The sequence below is a fragment of the Triturus cristatus genome, chromosome 1_1 (genome assembly GCF_964204655.1).
Source record: "Triturus cristatus chromosome 1_1, aTriCri1.1, whole genome shotgun sequence".
Lineage (NCBI taxonomy): Eukaryota > Metazoa > Chordata > Amphibia > Caudata > Salamandridae > Triturus > Triturus cristatus.
In genome coordinates this window covers 557,619,776-557,638,951 of record NC_140579.1, presented here as the reverse complement: position 1 = coordinate 557,638,951, position 19,176 = coordinate 557,619,776, and positions in this window count along the sequence as shown.

Here is a 19,176-nt window from a genome sequence, read left to right as displayed (position 1 = left end):
TTAATTTCGCAAATTCCGCCCACCCCTAGTGTTGGAGCCTGTGTCCCCAGCAGCTCTCCAGGACAAATGGAGTGGCCCCCATACAATTGTTGAAAAGAAGGGAGAGGTCACCTACTTGGTAGATCTTGGCACTCCCAGGAGCCCCCTTAGGGTGCTCCATGTCAACAGACTTAAGGCATATGTGGACAGGGCTGACATGAGCTTGCTCATGGCCACTGATGAGGACCAGGAGGAGGAGAGTGACCCTCTCCCTGACCTGCTCTCACAGAACCCTGATGATGGGTCAGTTGATGGTGTTGCTTTGGCAAGCAGCCTCACTGAGCATCAACAAACTGAATGTAGACAAGTGCTACATCAGTTTAGACATATATTTAGCCTGACCCCAAGTCAGACTTCCTGGTGCACCCATGAGGTGGGCACTGGAGACAGTCTGCCTGTAAAGAGTAAAATCTACAGGCAACCTGACCATGTCAGGGACTGTATCAGGACTGAAGTCCAGAAAATGTTGGAGCTAGGTGTTATTGAGCCCTCAGATAGCCCTTGGGCTAGCCCAGTAGCCCTTGTCCCAAAACCTCACACCCAGGGTGGTAAGAAAGAGATGAGGTTTTGTGTTGACTACAGGGGCCTCAATGCAGTCACCAGGACTGATGCCTACCCAATACCAAGGGCAGATGAACTAATAGACACTTTGGCCTCAGCCAAGTATCTCAGTACATTTGACCTTACAGCAGGCTATTGGCAAATCAAGTTAGCTGATGATGCCATGGCTAAAACAGCATTTTCGACCCCTGGTGGCCACTATCACTTTGTGGTAATGCCCTTTGGTTTGAAGAATGCACCTGCCACATTTCAGAGGTTTGTGAATAAAGATCTGACTGGTATGGAAATCTATTGCTCAGCATATCTTGATGATATTGCTGTCTTTAGTTCCACCTGGCAGGATCACCTGGTCCACCTCAGGAATGTACTGGAGGCCCTGCAGAAAGCAGGCCTCACTATCAAGGCCACCAAGTGCCAGATAGGGCAGAGTCAGGTTGTGTACCTGGGCCACCTTGTAGGTGGAGGCCAGGTTCAACCATTGCAGACCAAGATCCAGACCATAATGGACTGGGTAGCTCCAACCACCCAGACACAGGTGAGAGCCTTCTTGGGCCTGACTGGGTATTACAGGAGGTTTGTTAAGGGATATGGATCTATAGTGACCCCCTTAAATGATCTGACCTCCAAGAAAATGCCAAAAAAGGTTCAGTAAACAGCTAGCTGTCAAAAGGCATTTGATGACCTCAAGCAGGCAATGTGCACTGCCCCCATCTTACAGAGTCCAGATTACAAAAGAAGTTCATTGTTCAAACAGATGCTTCAGAGCTGGGTGTGGGAGCTGTACTGTCTCAACTTAATGATGAAGGTCAAGACCAGCCAGTAGCTTTCATAAGCAGAAGGCTGACCCCTAGAGAGAAACGTTGGTCAGCTATTGAGAGGGAGGCCTTTGCTGTGGTGTGGGCCCTGAAGAAGCTGAGGCCATACTTGTTTGGCACTCACTTCATAGTTCAGACTGACCATAAGCCCCTCCTATGGCTCAAACAGATGAAAGGTGAAAATCTTAAACTGCTCAGGTGGTCCATTTCCCTACAGGGGATGGACTATACAGTGGAACATAGACCTGGGACCCAACATGCCAATGCAGATGGACTCTCGAGGTATTTCCACTTAGAACATAAAGACTCAACTGTCCCTGCGTTTGGGGGGGGGGGGGTTGTGTAGGAGAGTAGGATCTGCACTTATGTTGCCCCCACTTTTTTCTGATGTATACACTGGTTTCTGACTATAGTCTGGCTGGGTCCCTGCTAATCAGGGCTCCAGTCTCACTGATCTCTCTAAAACAACTTGGTGTGCATATTAGATGCACTAGTGATTGGATACTGTGGTACCTTATGAGCCCCTAGTATATGGTACCTTAGGTACCTAGGGCATTGGTACTTCACAGGCCTACCAGGGGCTGCAGCATGTATTATGCCACCCCTGGGAAGCATTCACAATCTGACACCACAGGCCTGCTACTGCAGCCTGTGTGAGGTAGTGTTAGCACTCCTCACAGAGGTATATGTTCCTATATCTCACCATACACACACATATACACCTATCAGTCACCCCTCTTGCAGACCCTAACAATCCTGAGGGGAGGGTGCTTGGTTTACTGTGTGAGGGGGTGCTTCTGCATGAGCAGGACCCTTCTGCAGCTGGCAGAGTCTATTCTCAGCTACTGTTTGTGGATGCGGTTAAACCATATACTCTTAAGTGCATTTTAACCTCGCTGTAAATGCTAACTTTGGAATGACTGCATCAAGACATGTCATGTTTGGTGTCAAACAACTTGGAATCATACCCCCGTGTGGGAGTATGATCCCACCCTTCTAGAGGGGACGACATGTACCCACTGTACTAAACGGTAGAAATCTTCTAGAGCCCTGGCATCACAAAATGGATGCCACCAGCACAGACACCGGGCTGCCCTCCTGCTGCTGACCAAAACTCGCAGTGGAGGAAGTCCAACAAAGGGTATCCTGTCACAGGGAGGTGTTACCACCTCCCAGACAGGATTTAGTGTATTGGAGCTGGGTGGGTGCACTCTTAGAGTGCCTTTGAAGTCCTGCACTGGGGGAGCAGTAGGCTCCTCTGTGCATATGCCAGCTCAAACCGGTTCAGGGGCTACCTGCCCCTGCTCTGGCACGAAACTGGACAAAGGGAAGTGGGTGTAACCACCCACTACCCTGACCCTCCTAGAGGAGTGGTCATAGAGCTAGTCCCTCCCCTATCTTCACTATAAGATACCAAGCATTGCCAATGCAATTCAGATTACACCTGGACGACGCTCTACAAAGAAGAATCCTGGCCCTTCGACGTTCCACTATCTCTGGAAGACTGAAGAATCTCCATTGGAGTCAAGGAGTGACTCCCCTGCTTGGCAGGCACCAGTAACTTGATCACCGGTTGCAAACTTCACCGCTCCCGCCGGAGTCCGAAGTCCCTGTATCCCCTAAAGTAGATTTCCTGACCTCTCAACGGCCATTTTGAGTTCCCAGCGAAGCTGTGGCATCTGGGACCCACGAGTGACGAGAAACAGCAATACCAGGGAACCGTGCACTGATTTCGAGTGCAAACCCTAAACAATAATCTACGAATGTGTGCTTTGGACCATCTGTAGTCCAAGTCGCTAGCAGGTCTGGTACCGAAAATCAGAAGCCTATCCCGTCCCGAGTGACCGTGGGCTCCTGTGGAACTTTTCGTGCAAAGGCATCTTTGCGGTTGCTTGCCCATTGGCTAGTGACTCACCCGAAGACTTTCTCATCAATTTCAAGGGCTCTTCTGGTTGCTCCTGGCCTGCCCTCACTTACCCTTGCTGGGTAAGTCCATCAGACCTTGCTGGTCTGCATCACCGTCAATCTTCATTTCACACGAGACTTGCAGTTGCCAAGGCTTGTTGGCTCCAACCGGTTGCCGACATCATCATTAGCTGCAAACGTCGTGGGACCCTCTGAATCCAGCTGCTGGTCATCGCCAATCTCTCCTGGACCTCGTGAGTAAAGAGACAATTCACCATCGATGACCTGAAGCGACGCAATATCAGTGGTCATCCATCCTGCTGGCCACCGGTCACTGGCAAGTGACTTTGAACTCTGTCCTCTCAATTTTCAGGTCCTTTTCAACTTCAATCCATCTTCGGATTCCAGCGGACACCTCTCCAGTTGTCACCAGCAGCAAGTCTTCAGTGATCTCCATTGAAAACAGCATCGCGACCCGACACCAAAAGACACCTATGCACCCGGCTTCCATGGGTGAGGTAACTCGTTCACTCCGGTGCCCAAGTGTGTGTTGGCCCTCGAAATACTTACCCTGTAAGTGGCTTGCTTGTTGACTTCTCCGAAGTGCCCTAAAACTTTAAATTACAAACCGCGACTTGTGCCATTGAAACCAATAGGAAACCCGAGGCTGTGTTTAGACACTGCACACGTCTCCTGTGGCCTGATTACTTACCTGCTAACACTGCAGAAGTGAAGCCCCAGCGATTCCCAAGGCCCTAGGCCTTTTCATTTTGCAAGTCGAGTTTGTTAAAAACCATTTTCGTAGTATATGGTCTGGTACGCCCCTTGGGCTACAGCCATATTTGTGCTTAATTTATTGAGAAGTGTTGACATTTGAATATGTATCTGGGTTCTAATCTCATAAAGAGATTAGTAAAGTGTATCTAAGAATAAATACATATATATTTGATATATATACCTGTGTGGTGTCCTTTTCATTTGGTAATTCAAGAGATTATAAGGTAAAAGAAGCTGCTCTACATTCCTCAGAGACTTAGCCTGAAGGCTGCTCTCCACAGCTACCACTAGGATAGCTTTCTTTTAAAGGTTGTCTTAAACCTATCTACCATAAGAGTCGAATTGGACTGGTGCAAGGTGGCCACTATAACTAGTGATCAGCATATGCCAGGCCAACTTCTCACACAGAGCTGCTGTAGAGCCAGAGAACCAGGTCAGCAGAGCTGCTGTAGAGCCAGAGACCCAGGTCAGTAAAGCTGTTGTAGAGCCAGAGAACTAGGTCAGCAGAGCTGCTGTAGAGCCAGAGAACCAGGTCAGTAAAGCTGTTGTAGAGCCAGAGAACCAGGTCAGCTGAGCTGCTGTAGAGCCAGAGAACCAGGTCAGTAAAGCAGTTGTAGAGCCAGAGAACCAGGTCAGCAGGGCTGCTTTAGAGCCAGAGAACTAGGTCAGCAGAGCTGCTCTAGAGACTGAGACCCAGGTCAGCAGAGCCGTTGTAGAGCCAGAGAACCATGTCAGCAGAGCTGCTTTAGATCCAGAGAAGCAGGTCAACAGAGCCTCTGTAGAGCCAGAGAACCAGGTCAGCAGAGCTGCTGTAGAGCCAGAGAACCATGTCAGCAGAGCTGCTGTAGAGCCAGAGAACCAGGTCAGTAAAGCTGTTGTAGAGCCAGAGAACCAGGTCAGCAGAGCTGCGCTAGAGCCAAAGAACTATGTCAGCAGAGCTGCTGTAGAGCCTGAGAACCAGGTCAGCAGAGCTGCTGTAGAGCCAGAGTACCAGGTCAGCAGAGCTGCTTTAGAGCCAGAAAATCAGGTCAGCAGAGCTGCTCTAGACATTGAGAACCAGGTCAGTAGAGCTGCTGTAGAGCCAGAGAACCAGGTCAGCAGAGCCATTGTCGAGCCAGAGAACCAGGTCAGCAGAGCCGTTGTAGAGCCAAAGAGCGAGGTCAGCAGAGCTGCTGTAGAGCCAGAGAACGAGGTCAGCAGAGCTGCTGTACAGCCAGAGAACCAGGTCAGCAGAACTGCTGTACAGCCAGAGAACCAGGTCAGCAGAGCTGCGGTAGAGCCAAAGAAAAAGGTCAGAAGAGCTACTATAGAGCCAGAGAACCAGGTCAGCAGAGCTGCTGTAGAGCAAGAGAACCAGGCCAGCAGAGCTGTTTTAGAGCCAGAGAACCAGGTCAGCAGAGCTGCTCTAGAGACTGAGAGCCAGGTCAGCAGAACCGTTGTAGAGCCAGAGAACCAGGTCACCAGAGCTGCTGTAGAGCTAGAGAACCACCAAGTCAGCAGAGCTGCTGTACAGCCAGAGAACCAGGTCAGCTGAGCCACTGTAGATCCAGAGAACCAGGTCAGCAGAGCCGCTGTAGAGCCAGAGAACCAGGTCAGCAGAGCTGATTTAGAGCCAGAGAACCAGGTCAGCAGAGCTGCTCTAGAGACTGAGAACCTGGACAGCAGAGCCGTTGTAGAGCCAGAGAACCAGGTCAGCAGAGCCGTTGTAGAGCCAGAGAACCAGGTCAGCAGAGCTGCTGTAGAGCCAGAGAACCAGATCAGCAGAGCTGCTGTAGAGCCAGAGAACCAGGTCAGTAAAGCTGTTGTAGAGCCAGAGAACCAGGTCAGCAGACCTGCGCTAGAGCCAAAGAACCAGGTCAGCAGAGCTGCTGTAGAGCCGGAGAACCAGGTCAGCAGAGCTGCTCTAGAGCCAGAGAACCAGGTCAGCAGAGCTGCTTGAGAGCCAGAGAACCAGGTCAGCAGAACTGCTTTAGAGCCAGAGAATCAGGTCAGCAGAGCTGCTCTAGAGCCAGAGAACCAGGTCAGCAGAGCAGCTTTAGAGCCGCAGAATCAGGTCAGCAGAGCTGCTCTAGAGACTGAGAACCAGGTCAGCAGAGCTGCTGTACAGCCAGAGAACCAGGTCAGCAGAACTGCTGTACAGCCAGAGAACCAGGTCAGCAGAGCTGCTGTAGAGCCAAAGAACCAGGTCAGAAGAGCTACTATAGAGCCAGAGAACCAGGTCAGCAGAGCTGCTGTAGAGCAAGAGAACCAGGCCAGCAGAGCTGTTTTAGAGCCAGAGAACCAGGTCAGCAGAGCTGCTCTAGAGACTGAGAGCCAGGTCAGCAGAACCGTTGTAGAGCCAGAGAACCAGGTCACCAGAGCTGCTGTAGAGCTAGAGAACCACCAAGTCAGCAGAGCTGCTGTACAGCCAGAGAACCAGGTCAGCTGAGCCACTGTAGATCCAGAGAACCAGGTCAGCAGAGCCGCTGTAGAGCCAGAGAACCAGGTCAGCAGAGCTGCTTTAGAGCCAGAGAACCAGGTCAGCAGAGCTGCTCTAGAGACTGAGAACCTGGACAGCAGAGCCGTTGTAGAGCCAGAGAACCAGGTCAGCAGAGCCGTTGTAGAGCCAGAGAACCAGGTCAGCAGAGCTGCTGTAGAGCCAGAGAACCAGATCAGCAGAGCTGCTGTAGAGCCAGAGAACCAGGTCAGTAAAGCTGTTGTAGAGCCAGAGAACCAGGTCAGCAGAGCTGCGCTAGAGCCAAAGAACCAGGTCAGCGGAGCTGCTGTAGAGCCGGAGAACCAGGTCAGCAGAGCTGCTCTAGAGCCAGAGAACCAGGTCAGCAGAGCTGCTTGAGAGCCAGAGAACCAGGTCAGCAGAACTGCTTTAGAGCCAGAGAATCAGGTCAGCAGAGCTGCTCTAGAGCCAGAGAACCAGGTCAGCAGAGCAGCTTTAGAGCCGCAGAATCAGGTCAGCAGAGCTGCTCTAGAGACTGAGAACCAGGTCAGTAGAGCTGTTGTAGAGCCAGAGAACCAGGTCAGCAGAGCCATTGTAGAGCCAGAGAAACATGTCAGCAGAGCCATTGTAGAGCCAGAGAACCAGGTCAGCAGTTCTCTGGTTTTACAGCAGCCAGAGAACCAGGTCAGTAAAGCTGTTGTAGAGCCACAGAACCAGGTCAGTAGTGCTGCGCTAGAGCCAAAGAACTAGGTCAACAGAGCTGCTGTAGAGCCAGAGAACCAGGTCAGCAGAGCTGCTCTAGAGACAGAGAACCAGGTCAACAGAGCTGCTGTAGAGCCAGAGTACCAGGTCAGCAGAGCTGCTTTAGAGCCAGAAAATCAGGTCAGCAGAGCTGCTCTAGAGATTGAGAACCAGATCAGTAGAGCTGCTGTAGAGCCAGAGAACCAGGTCGGCAGAGCCATTGTCGAGCCAGAGAACTAGGTCAGTAGAGCCGTTGTAGAGCCAAAGAGCGAGGTCAGCAGAGCTGCTGTAGAGCCAGAGAACGAGGTCAGCTGAGCTGCTGTACAGCCAGAGAACCAGGTCAGCAGAACTGCTGTACAGCCAGAGAACCAGGTCAGCAGAGCTGCTGTAGAGCCAAAGAACCAGGTCAGAAGAGCTACTATAGAGCCAGAGAACCAGGTCAGCAGAGGTGCTGTAGAGCAAGAGAACCAGGCCAGCAGAGCTGCTTTAGAGCCAGAGAACCAGGTCAGCAGAGCTGCTTTAGAGCCAGAGAACCAGGTCAGCAGAGCTGCTCTAGAGACTGAGAACCAGGTCAGCAGAACCGTTGTAGAGCCAGAGAACCAGGTCACCAGACCTGCTGTAGAGCTAGAGAACCACCAAGTCAGCAGAGCTGCCGTACAGCCAGAGAACCAGGTCAGCAGAGCTGCTTTAGAGCCACAGAACCAGGTCAGCTGAGCCACTGTAGATCCAGAGAACCAGGTCAGCAGAGCCGCTGTAGAGCCAGAGAACCAGGTCAGCAGAGCTGCTTTAGAGCCAGAGAACCAGGTCAGCAGAGCTGCTCTAGAGACTGAGAACCTGGACAGCAGAGCCGTTGTAGAGCCAGAGAACCAGGTCAGCAGAGCCGTTGTAGAGCTAGAGAACCAGGTCAGCAGAGCTGCTGTAGAGTCAGAGAACCAGATCAGCAGAGCTGCTGTAGAGCCAGAGAACCAGGTCAGTAAAGCTGTTGTAGAGCCAGAGAACAATGTCAGCAGAGATGCGCTAGAGCCAAAGGACTAGGTCAGCAGAGCTGCTGTAGAGCCGGAGAACCAGGTCAGCAGAGCTGCTCTAGAGCCAGAGAACCAGGTCAGCAGAGCTGCTTGAGAGCCAGAGACCAGGTCAGCAGAACTGCTTTAGAGCCAGAGAATCAGGTCAGCAGAGCTGCTCTAGAGCCAGAGAACCAGGTCAGTAAAGCTGTTGTAGAGCCACAGAAACAGGTCAGTAGCGCTGCGCTAGAGCCAAAGAACTAGGTCAACAGAGCTGCTGTAGAGCCAGAGAACCAGGTCAGCAGAGCTGCTCTAGAGACAGAGAACCAGGTCAACAGAGCTGCTGTAGAGCCAGAGTACCAGGTCAGCAGAGCTGCTTTAGAGCCAGAAAATCAGGTCAGCAGTGCTGCTCTAGAGATTGAGAACCAGATCAGTAGAGCTGCTGTAGAGCCAGAGAACCAGGTCGGCAGAGCCATTGTCGAGCCAGAGAACTAGGTCAGTAGAGCCGTTGTAGAGCCAAAGAGCGAGGTCAGCAGAGCTGCTGTAGAGCCAGAGAACGAGGTCAGCTGAGCTGCTGTACAGCCAGAGAACCAGGTCAGCAGAACTGCTGTACAGCCAGAGAACCAGGTCAGCAGAGCTGCTGTAGAGCCAAAGAACCAGGTCAGAAGAGCTACTATAGAGCCAGAGAACCAGGTCAGCAGAGGTGCTGTAGAGCAAGAGAACCAGGCCAGCAGAGCTGCTTTAGAGCCAGAGAACTAGGTCAGCAGAGCTGCTTTAGAGCCAGAGAACCAGGTCAGCAGAGCTGCTCTAGAGACTGAGAACCAGGTCAGCAGAACCGTTGTAGAGCCAGAGAACCAGGTCACCAGACCTGCTGTAGAGCTAGAGAACCACCAAGTCAGCAGAGCTGCCGTACAGCCAGAGAACCAGGTCAGCAGAGCTGCTTTAGAGCCACAGAACCAGGTCAGCTGAGCCACTGTAGATCCAGAGAACCAGGTCAGCAGAGCCGCTGTAGAGCCAGAGAACCAGGTCAGCAGAGCTGCTTTAGAGCCAGAGAACCAGGTCAGCAGAGCTGCTCTAGAGACTGAGAACCTGGACAGCAGAGCCGTTGTAGAGCCAGAGAACCAGGTCAGCAGAGCCGTTGTAGAGCTAGAGAACCAGGTCAGCAGAGCTGCTGTAGAGCCAGAGAACCAGATCAGCAGAGCTGCTGTAGAGCCAGAGAACCAGGTCAGTAAAGCTGTTGTAGAGCCAGAGAACCATGTCAGCAGAGATGCGCTAGAGCCAAAGAACTAGGTCAGCAGAGCTGCTGTAGAGCCGGAGAACCAGGTCAGCAGAGCTGCTCTAGAGCCAGAGAACCAGGTCAGCAGAGCTGCTTGAGAGCCAGAGACCAGGTCAGCAGAACTGCTTTAGAGCCAGAGAATCAGGTCAGCAGAGCTGCTCTAGAGCCAGAGAACCAGGTCAGCAGAGCAGCTTTAGAGCCGCAGAATCAGGTCAGCAGAGCTGCTCTAGAGCCTGAGAACCAGGTCAGTAGAGCTGTTGTAGAGCCAGAGAACCAGGTCAGCAGACCCATTGTAGAGCCAGAGAAACATGTCAGCAGAGCCATTGTAGAGCCAGAGAACCAGGTCAGCAGAGCTGCTGTAAAGCCAGAGAACCAGGTCAGTAGAGCTGTGCTAGAGCCAAAGAACTAGGTCAGCAGAGCTGCAGTAGAGCCAGAGAACCAGGTCAGTAGAGCTGCTCTAGAGCCAGAGAACCAGGTCAGCAGAGCTTCTTCAGAGCCAGAGAACCAGGTCAGCAGAGCTGCTTTAGAGTCAGAGAATCAGGTCAGCAGAGCTGCTCTAGAGACTGAGAACCACGTCAGTAGAGCTGTTGTAGAGCCAGAGAACCAGGTCAGCAGAGCCATTGTAGAGCCAGAGAACCAGGTCAGCAGAACCGTTGTAGAGCCAGAGAACCAGGTCAGCAGAGCCGCTGTACAGCCAGAAAACCAGGTCAGCAGAGCTGCTATAGATCCAGAGAACCAGGTCAGCAGAGCTGCTGTAGAGCCAGAGAACCAGGTCAGCAGAGCTACTACAGAGCCAGAGAACCAGGTCAGCAGAGCTGCTGTAGAGCAAAAGAACCAGGTCAACAGAGCTGCTTTAGAGCCAGAGAACCAGGTCAGCAGAGCTGCTCTATAGACTGAGAACCAGGTCAGCAGAACCGTTGTAGAGCCAGAGAACCAGGTCACCAGAGCTGCTGTAGCGCTAGAGAACCAGGTCAGTAGAGCTGCTGTACAGCCAGAGAACCAGGTCAGCAGAGCTGCTTTAGAGCCACAGAACCAGGTCAGCTGAGCCACTGTAGATCCAGAGAACCAGGTCAGCAGAGCCACTGTATAGCCACAGAACCAGGTCAGCAGAGCTGCTTTAGAGGCAGAGAACCAGGTCAGCAGAGCTGCTGTAGAGCCAGAGAACCAGGTCATCAGAGCTGCTGTAGAGCCAGAGAACCAGGTCAGTAAAGCTGTTGCAGAGCCAGAGAACCAGGTCAGCAGAGCTGCTTTACAGCCAGAGAACTAGGTCAGCAGAGCTGCTCTAGAGACTGAGAACCAGGTCAGCAGAGCCGTTTTAGAGCCAGAGAACCATGTCAGAAGAGCTGCTTTAGAGCCAGAGAAGCAGGTCAACAGAGCCTCTGTAGAGCGAGAGAACCAGGTCAGCAGAGCTGCTATAGAGCCAGAGAACCAGGTCAGTAAAGCTGTTGTAGAGACAGAGAAACAGGTCAGCAGAGTTGCGCTAGAGCCAAAGAACTATATCAGCAGAGCTGCTGTAGAACCAGAGAACCAGGTCAGCAGAGCTGCTGTAGAGCCAGAGAACCAAGTCAGCAGAGCTGCTTTAGAGCCGGAGAATCAGGTCAGCAGAGCTGCTCTAGAGACTGAGAACCAGGTCAGTAGAGCTGCTGTAGAGCCAGAGAACCAGGTCAGCAGAGCCGTTGTAGAGCCAGAGAACGAGGTCAGCAGAGCTGCTGTACAGCCAGAGAACCAGGTCAGCAGAGCTGCTGTACAGCCAGAGAACCAGGTCAGCAGAGCTGCTGTAGAGCCAGAGAACCAGGTCAACAGAGCTGCTGTAGAGCAAGAGAACCAGTCCAGCAGAGCTGCTTTAGAGCCAGAGAACCAGGTCAGCAGAGCTGCTTTAGAGCCAGAGAACCAGGTCAGCAGAGCTGCTCTAGAGACTGAGAACCAGGTCAGCAGAACCGTTGTAGAGCCAGAGAACCAGGTCAGCAGAGCTGCTTTAGAGCCAGAGAACCAGGTCAACAGAGCTGCTCTAGAGACTGAGAACCAGGTCAGCAGAGCGGTTGTAGAGCCAGAGAACCAGGTCAGCAGAGCCGTTGTAGAGCCAGAGAACCAGGTCAGCAGAGTTGCTGTAGAGCCAGAGAACCAGGTCAGCAGAGCTGATATAGAGCCAGAGAACCAGGTCAGCAAAGCTGTTGTAGAGCCAGAGAACCAGGTCAGCAGAACTGCTGTAGAGCCAGAGAACCAGGTCAGCAGAGCTGCTCTAGAGCCAGAGAACCAGGTCAGCAGAGCTGCTTGAGAGCCAGAGAACCAGGTCAGCAGAGCTGCTTTAGAGCCAGAGAATCAGGTCAGCAGACCTGCTCTAGAGCCAGAGAACCAGGTCAGCAGAGCTGCTTTAGAGCCGGAGAATCAGGTCAGCCGAGCTGCTCTAGAGACTGAGAACCAGGTCAGTAAAGCTGTTGCAGAGCCAGAGAACCAGGTCAGCAGAGCTGCTTTACAGCCAGAGAACTAGGTCAGCAGAGCTGCTCTAGAGACTGAGACCCAGGTCAGCAGAGCCGTTTTAGAGCCAGAGAACCATGTCAGAAGAGCTGCTTTAGAGCCAGAGAAGCAGGTCAACAGAGCCTCTGTAGAGCGAGAGAACCAGGTCAGCAGAGCTGCTATAGAGCCAGAGAACCAGGTCAGTAAAGCTGTTGTAGAGACAGAGAAACAGGTCAGCAGAGTTGCGCTAGAGCCAAAGAACTATATCAGCAGAGCTGCTGTAGAACCAGAGAACCAGGTCAGCAGAGCTGCTGTAGAGCCAGAGAACCAAGTCAGCAGAGCTGCTTTAGAGCCGGAGAATCAGGTCAGCAGAGCTGCTCTAGAGACTGAGAACCAGGTCAGTAGAGCTGCTGTAGAGCCAGAGAACCAGGTCAGCAGAGCCGTTGTAGAGCCAGAGAACGAGGTCAGCAGAGCTGCTGTACAGCCAGAGAACCAGGTCAGCAGAGCTGCTGTACAGCCAGAGAACCAGGTCAGCAGAGCTGCTGTAGAGCCAAAGAACCAGGTCAGAAGAGCTACTATAAAGCCAGAGAACCAGGTCAACAGAGCTGCTGTAGAGCAAGAGAACCAGTCCAGCAGAGCTGCTTTAGAGCCAGAGAACCAGGTCAGCAGAGCTGCTTTAGAGCCAGAGAACCAGGTCAGCAGAGCTGCTCTAGAGACTGAGAACCAGGTCAGCAGAACCGTTGTAGAGCCAGAGAACCAGGTCAGCAGAGCTGCTTTAGAGCCAGAGAACCAGGTCAACAGAGCTGCTCTAGAGACTGAGAACCAGGTCAGCAGAGCGGTTGTAGAGCCAGAGAACCAGGTCAGCAGAGCCGTTGTAGAGCCAGAGAACCAGGTCAGCAGAGTTGCTGTAGAGCCAGAGAACCAGGTCAGCAGAGCTGCTATAGAGCCAGAGAACCAGGTCAGCAAAGCTGTTGTAGAGCCAGAGAACCAGGTCAGCAGAACTGCTGTAGAGCCAGAGAACCAGGTCAGCAGAGCTGCTCTAGAGCCAGAGAACCAGGTCAGCAGAGCTGCTTGAGAGCCAGAGAACCAGGTCAGCAGAGCTGCTTTAGAGCCAGAGAATCAGGTCAGCAGACCTGCTCTAGAGCCAGAGAACCAGGTCAGCAGAGCTGCTTTAGAGCCGGAGAATCAGGTCAGCAGAGCTGCTCTAGAGACTGAGAACCAGGTCATTAGAGCTGTTGTAGAGCCAGAGGAACAGGTCAGCAGAGCCATTGTAGAGCCAGAGAACCAGGGGGCATATGTATCAAACTCCCGTTTAGCGAATCCTAATTTGCGATATTTTGCGATTCGCAAATTGAGATTCGCTAAGCGGGATGTAAAAAATTAATCGCAAATATATTGCGATTTCTTAAAAATCGCAAAATATTCTCAGACACCCCTTTTGCGATTTCTTAATAGCGAAATTCGCAAATTAAGAAATCGCAAAAACAGGAATCTGCAATCCAGGTGCAGCCTGATGACATCACAAACAGGAAACTGGAGTGATTTCCTGCACCCGCTCACCTGAGCCACACCCAGAGGCTGCTTGGGGAGTGTGAGGAGGCAGCCCAGGAGAGTGCAACTAGCAATGGATTCCACCAAACAGGAGGGCAAGGATGCTGAGAAGAGGAAGAGGAAGCATAAGTTCTCAGAAAAGTAGCAAGAGGTCCTCATTGAGGAGATGGTCTGCAGCCATGAGCTCCTCTTCGGCAAGAAGGCACTGCGTGTCCCAGAGGCGAGGAAGAGGAAAATTTGGCTTGAAATACAAAATAAGGTGAATGCAGTGGGAGTCACCAATCGTACCATCGAAGAGCTGCGCAAGCGGTGGTACGACATGCGCCAGAGGTCCAAGGAGAGGGTGGCAGCCAGACTGAAGGACGCAAATCAGACTGGAGGAGGACCATCCACTGCAGAGCAGCCAACACCCCATGAGGAGCTTGTGGAGTAAACTCTCCTGCCTGAGAGCGTTGGTGGTGTGGCTGACATAGACAGCTCCGACCCTGCATCCAGTAGTCAAGGTAAGATGCATGCAAAATCAATCTGCACTCATCCCCATCCCATGCACACTTCCCCAAATGCGCATAGTAAACTCCCAAAATGTAATTCCAGCCCAAGTCTTACAGCACACCCAGCAATGCATCATGGGACTCGTAGTACTATGTCTGACAGTGTGTCCATGAGACAAAGGAAATTTAATGCAACATGTGGGTTGGGGATAAGTGAATGATACAGTGTCAGAGGTTAGCCAAAAAAAACTGTAGGAACTTTATTGATTGCCACATGCAGACAATAACACAAACTCATGTAGTCCCCTTTACATCCACAGCACATTCCAGGGCACAAGAAGACAGCGCAGAGGGAGAGGAGCCTGCACACCCTGCAGACTCCAGTGACGAGACTGAGCAGCATCCAATCCAGCGCAGGAAACGCGCACATGTGCCCCCACTGCCTCCATTTGAGGATGAATTACCTGCCACAGGGGATGACAGTGACAGGAGAGAGGGGAGTCAGGGTGTGTCACACATGCCCATGCATGACACACAAAGGCCAAGGAGTAGACCACAGGACACACGCAGCTCAAGGCCCAGGAGCAGCACTGCGACTGAAGCAGAAGGATCCGTGTTCTCAGGCCTGGAACAGAGCATGCTGCAGGAACAGCGCCTGCAAAGCAAAGCACTGAGATCAATAAATAGGCAGCTATGCCGCATACACAAGGACCAGAAGAACATGGGGGAGGGCTTCATGGCCATGGCAGGGGCGATCCGTGAGCTCTGTGACACTTTAGGCAAAACCAAGCCGCCAATGACAGGGCTGGCCGACGTGCCAATGCACGCCTTCACAACTACATGAAGGCCGTGAACCGCCTCTGCACCACCACCAGCACCCTCACACGCAGAAGCGTAACTATGCAGGTCGAGATGGCGCACTGCTGCCAGGATATAGCCCAAGGACTTGCGCAGGTAACCACTGCTGTGGAGCAGCTGCAGACGGCCAATGCTGGTGGCAGCGCACTCATGGCCTCTGCCGAGAGTGAGGACACCTCGAGTAGGAGCAGCATCACTCCCACCTTGCCAGGGCAAAGACGACGCAGTGCCAGACAGGGCGCAGGACAAGGGAACACCATGGGGGGCACTCAGCCTGGACGTCACCGAAGGAGGTGAACATGTGCGGTGACACTTACTGCAACACGGGTGAATGAACCCTACAATGCTGTTTGCACAGTTACTTGTGCCTTACCTGCACTGTGTGCACAACATGTGCTGGGGACAGCTACTATTTCTTTAATGTGAAGTGTGAATAAACACTTCACACATTATCAAGCTTTGTTGTCTCATTTCATCATTACTCACCTAGAAGTAGTTTTGTGTGATCTCTGTCCGTCTCTGGCGTCCAGCAGCTGCCCCAACTCCTGATGCAGGTCTGGCAGGGGGAGCAGGGCGCTCGTCATCCGATGTGTCTGTATCGGTCACATCAATTGTGGTGCCTTTCCTCATTGCCATGTTATACAGCATTGCACAGCTTGCCACGATTTTACAGCAGGTCTCAGGGCTGTATTGCAGTGCGCCTCCACTTTTATGCAGGCACCTGAAGCGGCTCTTCAGGATTCCAAAGGTACGATCAATGACGCAGCGTGTAGATCTGTGTGCCCTGTTGTAGCTCCTCTCACTTGCATTTGCAGGATCCAGATATGGGGTCAGGATGAAGTTGCGCACTGCATAGGCACTGTCACCTGCATGGACAAACACAATAGGTAAGTCAATGTACCACCCCTCAAGTGATGTAGTGGATGTATTGATGTGTGCCATGAATTTACCTAGCAGGTACCCCTCCCCAAACTCTCCAGCACTCAGACGTCTGTGTATTCCACTGTGTCTGAAGATGAAAGAGTCATGTGTACTGCCGGGGTATTTGGGTACGATGTCTGTGATGATATACTTTGCGTTGCACACAATCTGTATATTGAGGGAATGGTAGCATTTCCGATTTCTGTAGACATATTCAGTTGCTGAGGGGGGTGTGATGGCCACATGGGTCCCATTGATGCAGCCAATGACGTGGGGGAAACGTGCAATCTGGTAGAAGTCCAGTTTTGTTTGCTCTAATGCCTGTTGGGTGGTGGGGAAGTATATGTGATGTGATAGCCTCTGTAGCATTGCATCTAGAAAGGCATGGAGAAAGCGCGAAAGTGCACTCTGTGACACCCCACCAACCTCCGCTATTACCCGTTGGAAACTCCCTGACGCCAGGAGGTGCAGGGAGCACAGGACCTGCACATGTGTGGGAATTGTTTGTGTCCTGCGTGTAGGGTGTTCCAAGTAGGGTTTCAGCTCCTCAATCAGGTCCATTATGGTCTGTGGGTGCAGCTTGTACTTGTCATAGATGTCCTCTTCAGTGTGCTGGAACAGAGTGATGCGCAGCCTGAATATACGTTCCTGTCTCATTCTCCTCTGTGCAAGGGCCCGAATACGCAGCCTCCTGGCTATCACGAACATTGCTGCCATTGTGGGTGGGTCTGTTGTATTGTGGGGTGGTTTAAGTACCTTGCACCAGTTTACCACCTGCATGCAATTGGTGTTAATAGCGATTTCTTAATTAGCGAATTTCGTGAAATCGCAATTTGCGAATTTTTCATACATGTGTCAGCGAATGCTTATTTTGCGATATCCTTTTAGCGAATTTTGCTAGGTTAAGAAATCGCAATTTAAGAAATCGCAAGGAAAATCGCAAAATTCTTGTTTCGCAGCCTAAGAAATCGCTAACTTAGCGATTTCTTAGTTTTCTCTAAAGATGTGTGTCATACATGTGGAATTACGAAAAATCAGTCGCAAACGCTGCTTTTTGTGATTCGCAGCGCTTGCGACTAATTTTTGCTTTCATACATATGGGCCCTGGTCAGCAGAGCTGCTGTAGAGCCAGAGTACCAGGTCAGTAAAGCTGTTGTAGAGCCAGAGAACCAGGTCAGCAGAGCCATTGTAGAGCCAGAGAAACAGGTCAGCAGAGCCATTGTAGAGCCAGAGAACCAGGTCAGCAAAGCTGCTGTAGAGCCAGAGAACCAGGTCAGTAAAGCTGTTGTGGAGCCAGAGAACCAGGTCAGCAGAGCTGCGCTAGAGCCAAAGAACTAGGTCAGCAGAGCTGCTGTAGAGCCAGAGAACCAGGTCAGCAGAGCTGCTCTAAAGCCAGAGAACCAGGTCAGCAGAGCTGCTTTAGAGCCAGAGAACCAGGTCAGCAGAGCTGCTTTACAGTCAGAGAATCAGGTCAGCAGAGCTGCTCTAGAGACTGAGAAACAGGTCCGTAGAGCGGTTGTAGAGCCAAAGAACCAGGTCAGCAGAGCCGTTGTAGAGCCAGAGAACCAGGTCAGCAGAGCCGTTGTAGAGCCAAAGAACCAGGTCAGCAGAGCTGCTGTAAAGCCAGAGAACGAGGTCAGCAAAGCTGCTGTACAGCCAGAGAACCAGGTCAGCAGAGCTGCTGTAGAGCCAGAGAACCAGGTCAGCAGAGCTGCTGTAGAGGAAGAGAACCAGGTCAGCAGAGCTGCTTTAGAGCCAGAGAACCAGGTCAGCAGAGCTGCTCTATAGACTGAGAACCAGATCAGCAGAACCGTTGTAGAGCCCGAGAACCAGGTCACCAGAGCTGCTGTAGAACCAGAGAACCAGGTCAGCAGAGCCGCTGTAGAGCCAGAGAACCAGGTCAGCAGAGCTGCTTTAGAGCCAGAGAGCCAGGTCAGCAGAGCTGCTCTAGAGACTGAGAACCAGATCAGCAGAGGCGTTGTAGAGCCAGAGAACCAGGTCAGCAGAGCCGTTGTAGAGCCAGAGAACTAGGTCAGCAGAGCTGCTGTAGAGCCAGAGAACCAGGTCAGCAGAGCTGCTGTAGAGCCAGAGAACCAGGTCAGTAAAGCTGCTCTAGAGCCAGAGAACCAGGTCAGCAGAGCTGCTTTAGAGCCAGAGAACCAGGTCAGCAGAGCTGCTCTAGAGACTGAGAACCAGGTCAGCAAAACCGTTGTAGAGCCAGAGAACCAGGTCACCAGAGCTGCTGCAGAGCTAGAGAACCACCAAGTGTAGGAGAGTAGGATCTGCACTTATGTTCCCCCACTTTTTTTCTGATGTATACACTGGTTTCTGGCTATAGTCTGGCTGGGTCCCTGTTAATCAGGGCCCCAGTCTCACTGATCTCTCTAAACAACTTGGTGTGCATATTAGATGCACTAGTGATTGGATACTGTGGTACCTTATGAGCCCCTAGTATATGGTACCTTAGGTACCTAGGGCATTGGTACTTCACAGGCCTACCTGGGGCTGCAGCATGTATTATGCCACCCCTGGGAAGCATTCTCAATCTGACACCACAGGCCTGCTACTGCAGCCTGTGTGAGGTAGTGTTAGCACTCCTCACTGAGGTATAGGTTCCTATATCTCACCATACACACACACATATAAACCTATCAGCCACCCCTCTTGCAGGCCCTAACAATCCTGAGGGCAGGGTGCTTGGTTTACTATGTGAGGGGGTGCTTCTGCATGAGCAGGACCCCTCTGCAGCTGGCAGAGTCTATTCTCTGCTGCTGTTTGTGGATGCGATTAAACCATATACTCTAAAGTGCATTATAACCTCGCGGTAAATGCTAACTTTGGAATGACTGCATCAAAACATGTCGTGTTTGGTGTCAAACAACTTGGAATCATACACCCACACCAGTAACTGGTGTGGGAGTATGATCCCACCCTTCTAGAGGGGATGACATGTACCCACTGTACTAAACGGTAGAAATCTCCTAGAGCCCTGGCATCACAAAATGGATGCCACCAGCACAGACACTGGGCTGCCCTCCTGCTGCTGACCGAAACTCGCAGTGGAGGAAGCCCAACAAAAGGCATCCTGTCACAGGGAGGTGTCACCACCCAGAAATATGGGACTTACTGGATCAGACTGACCCAGATGTATGCTTTATTACAGAAACCTGGCTTCAGGAACATGCCGACCCAGATCTGCATGTGGCCCTTCCTCCCAAATATAAAACTATCCGTACTGATAGAAAAGAGAAAAGGGGAGGTGGTCTCTTAATTGCTTATAAAAGCACTTTAACAATTAGCGCTTTGGATAAACTATCATGCAGCCAGATGGAAGTTTGCATTTTTAAAATCA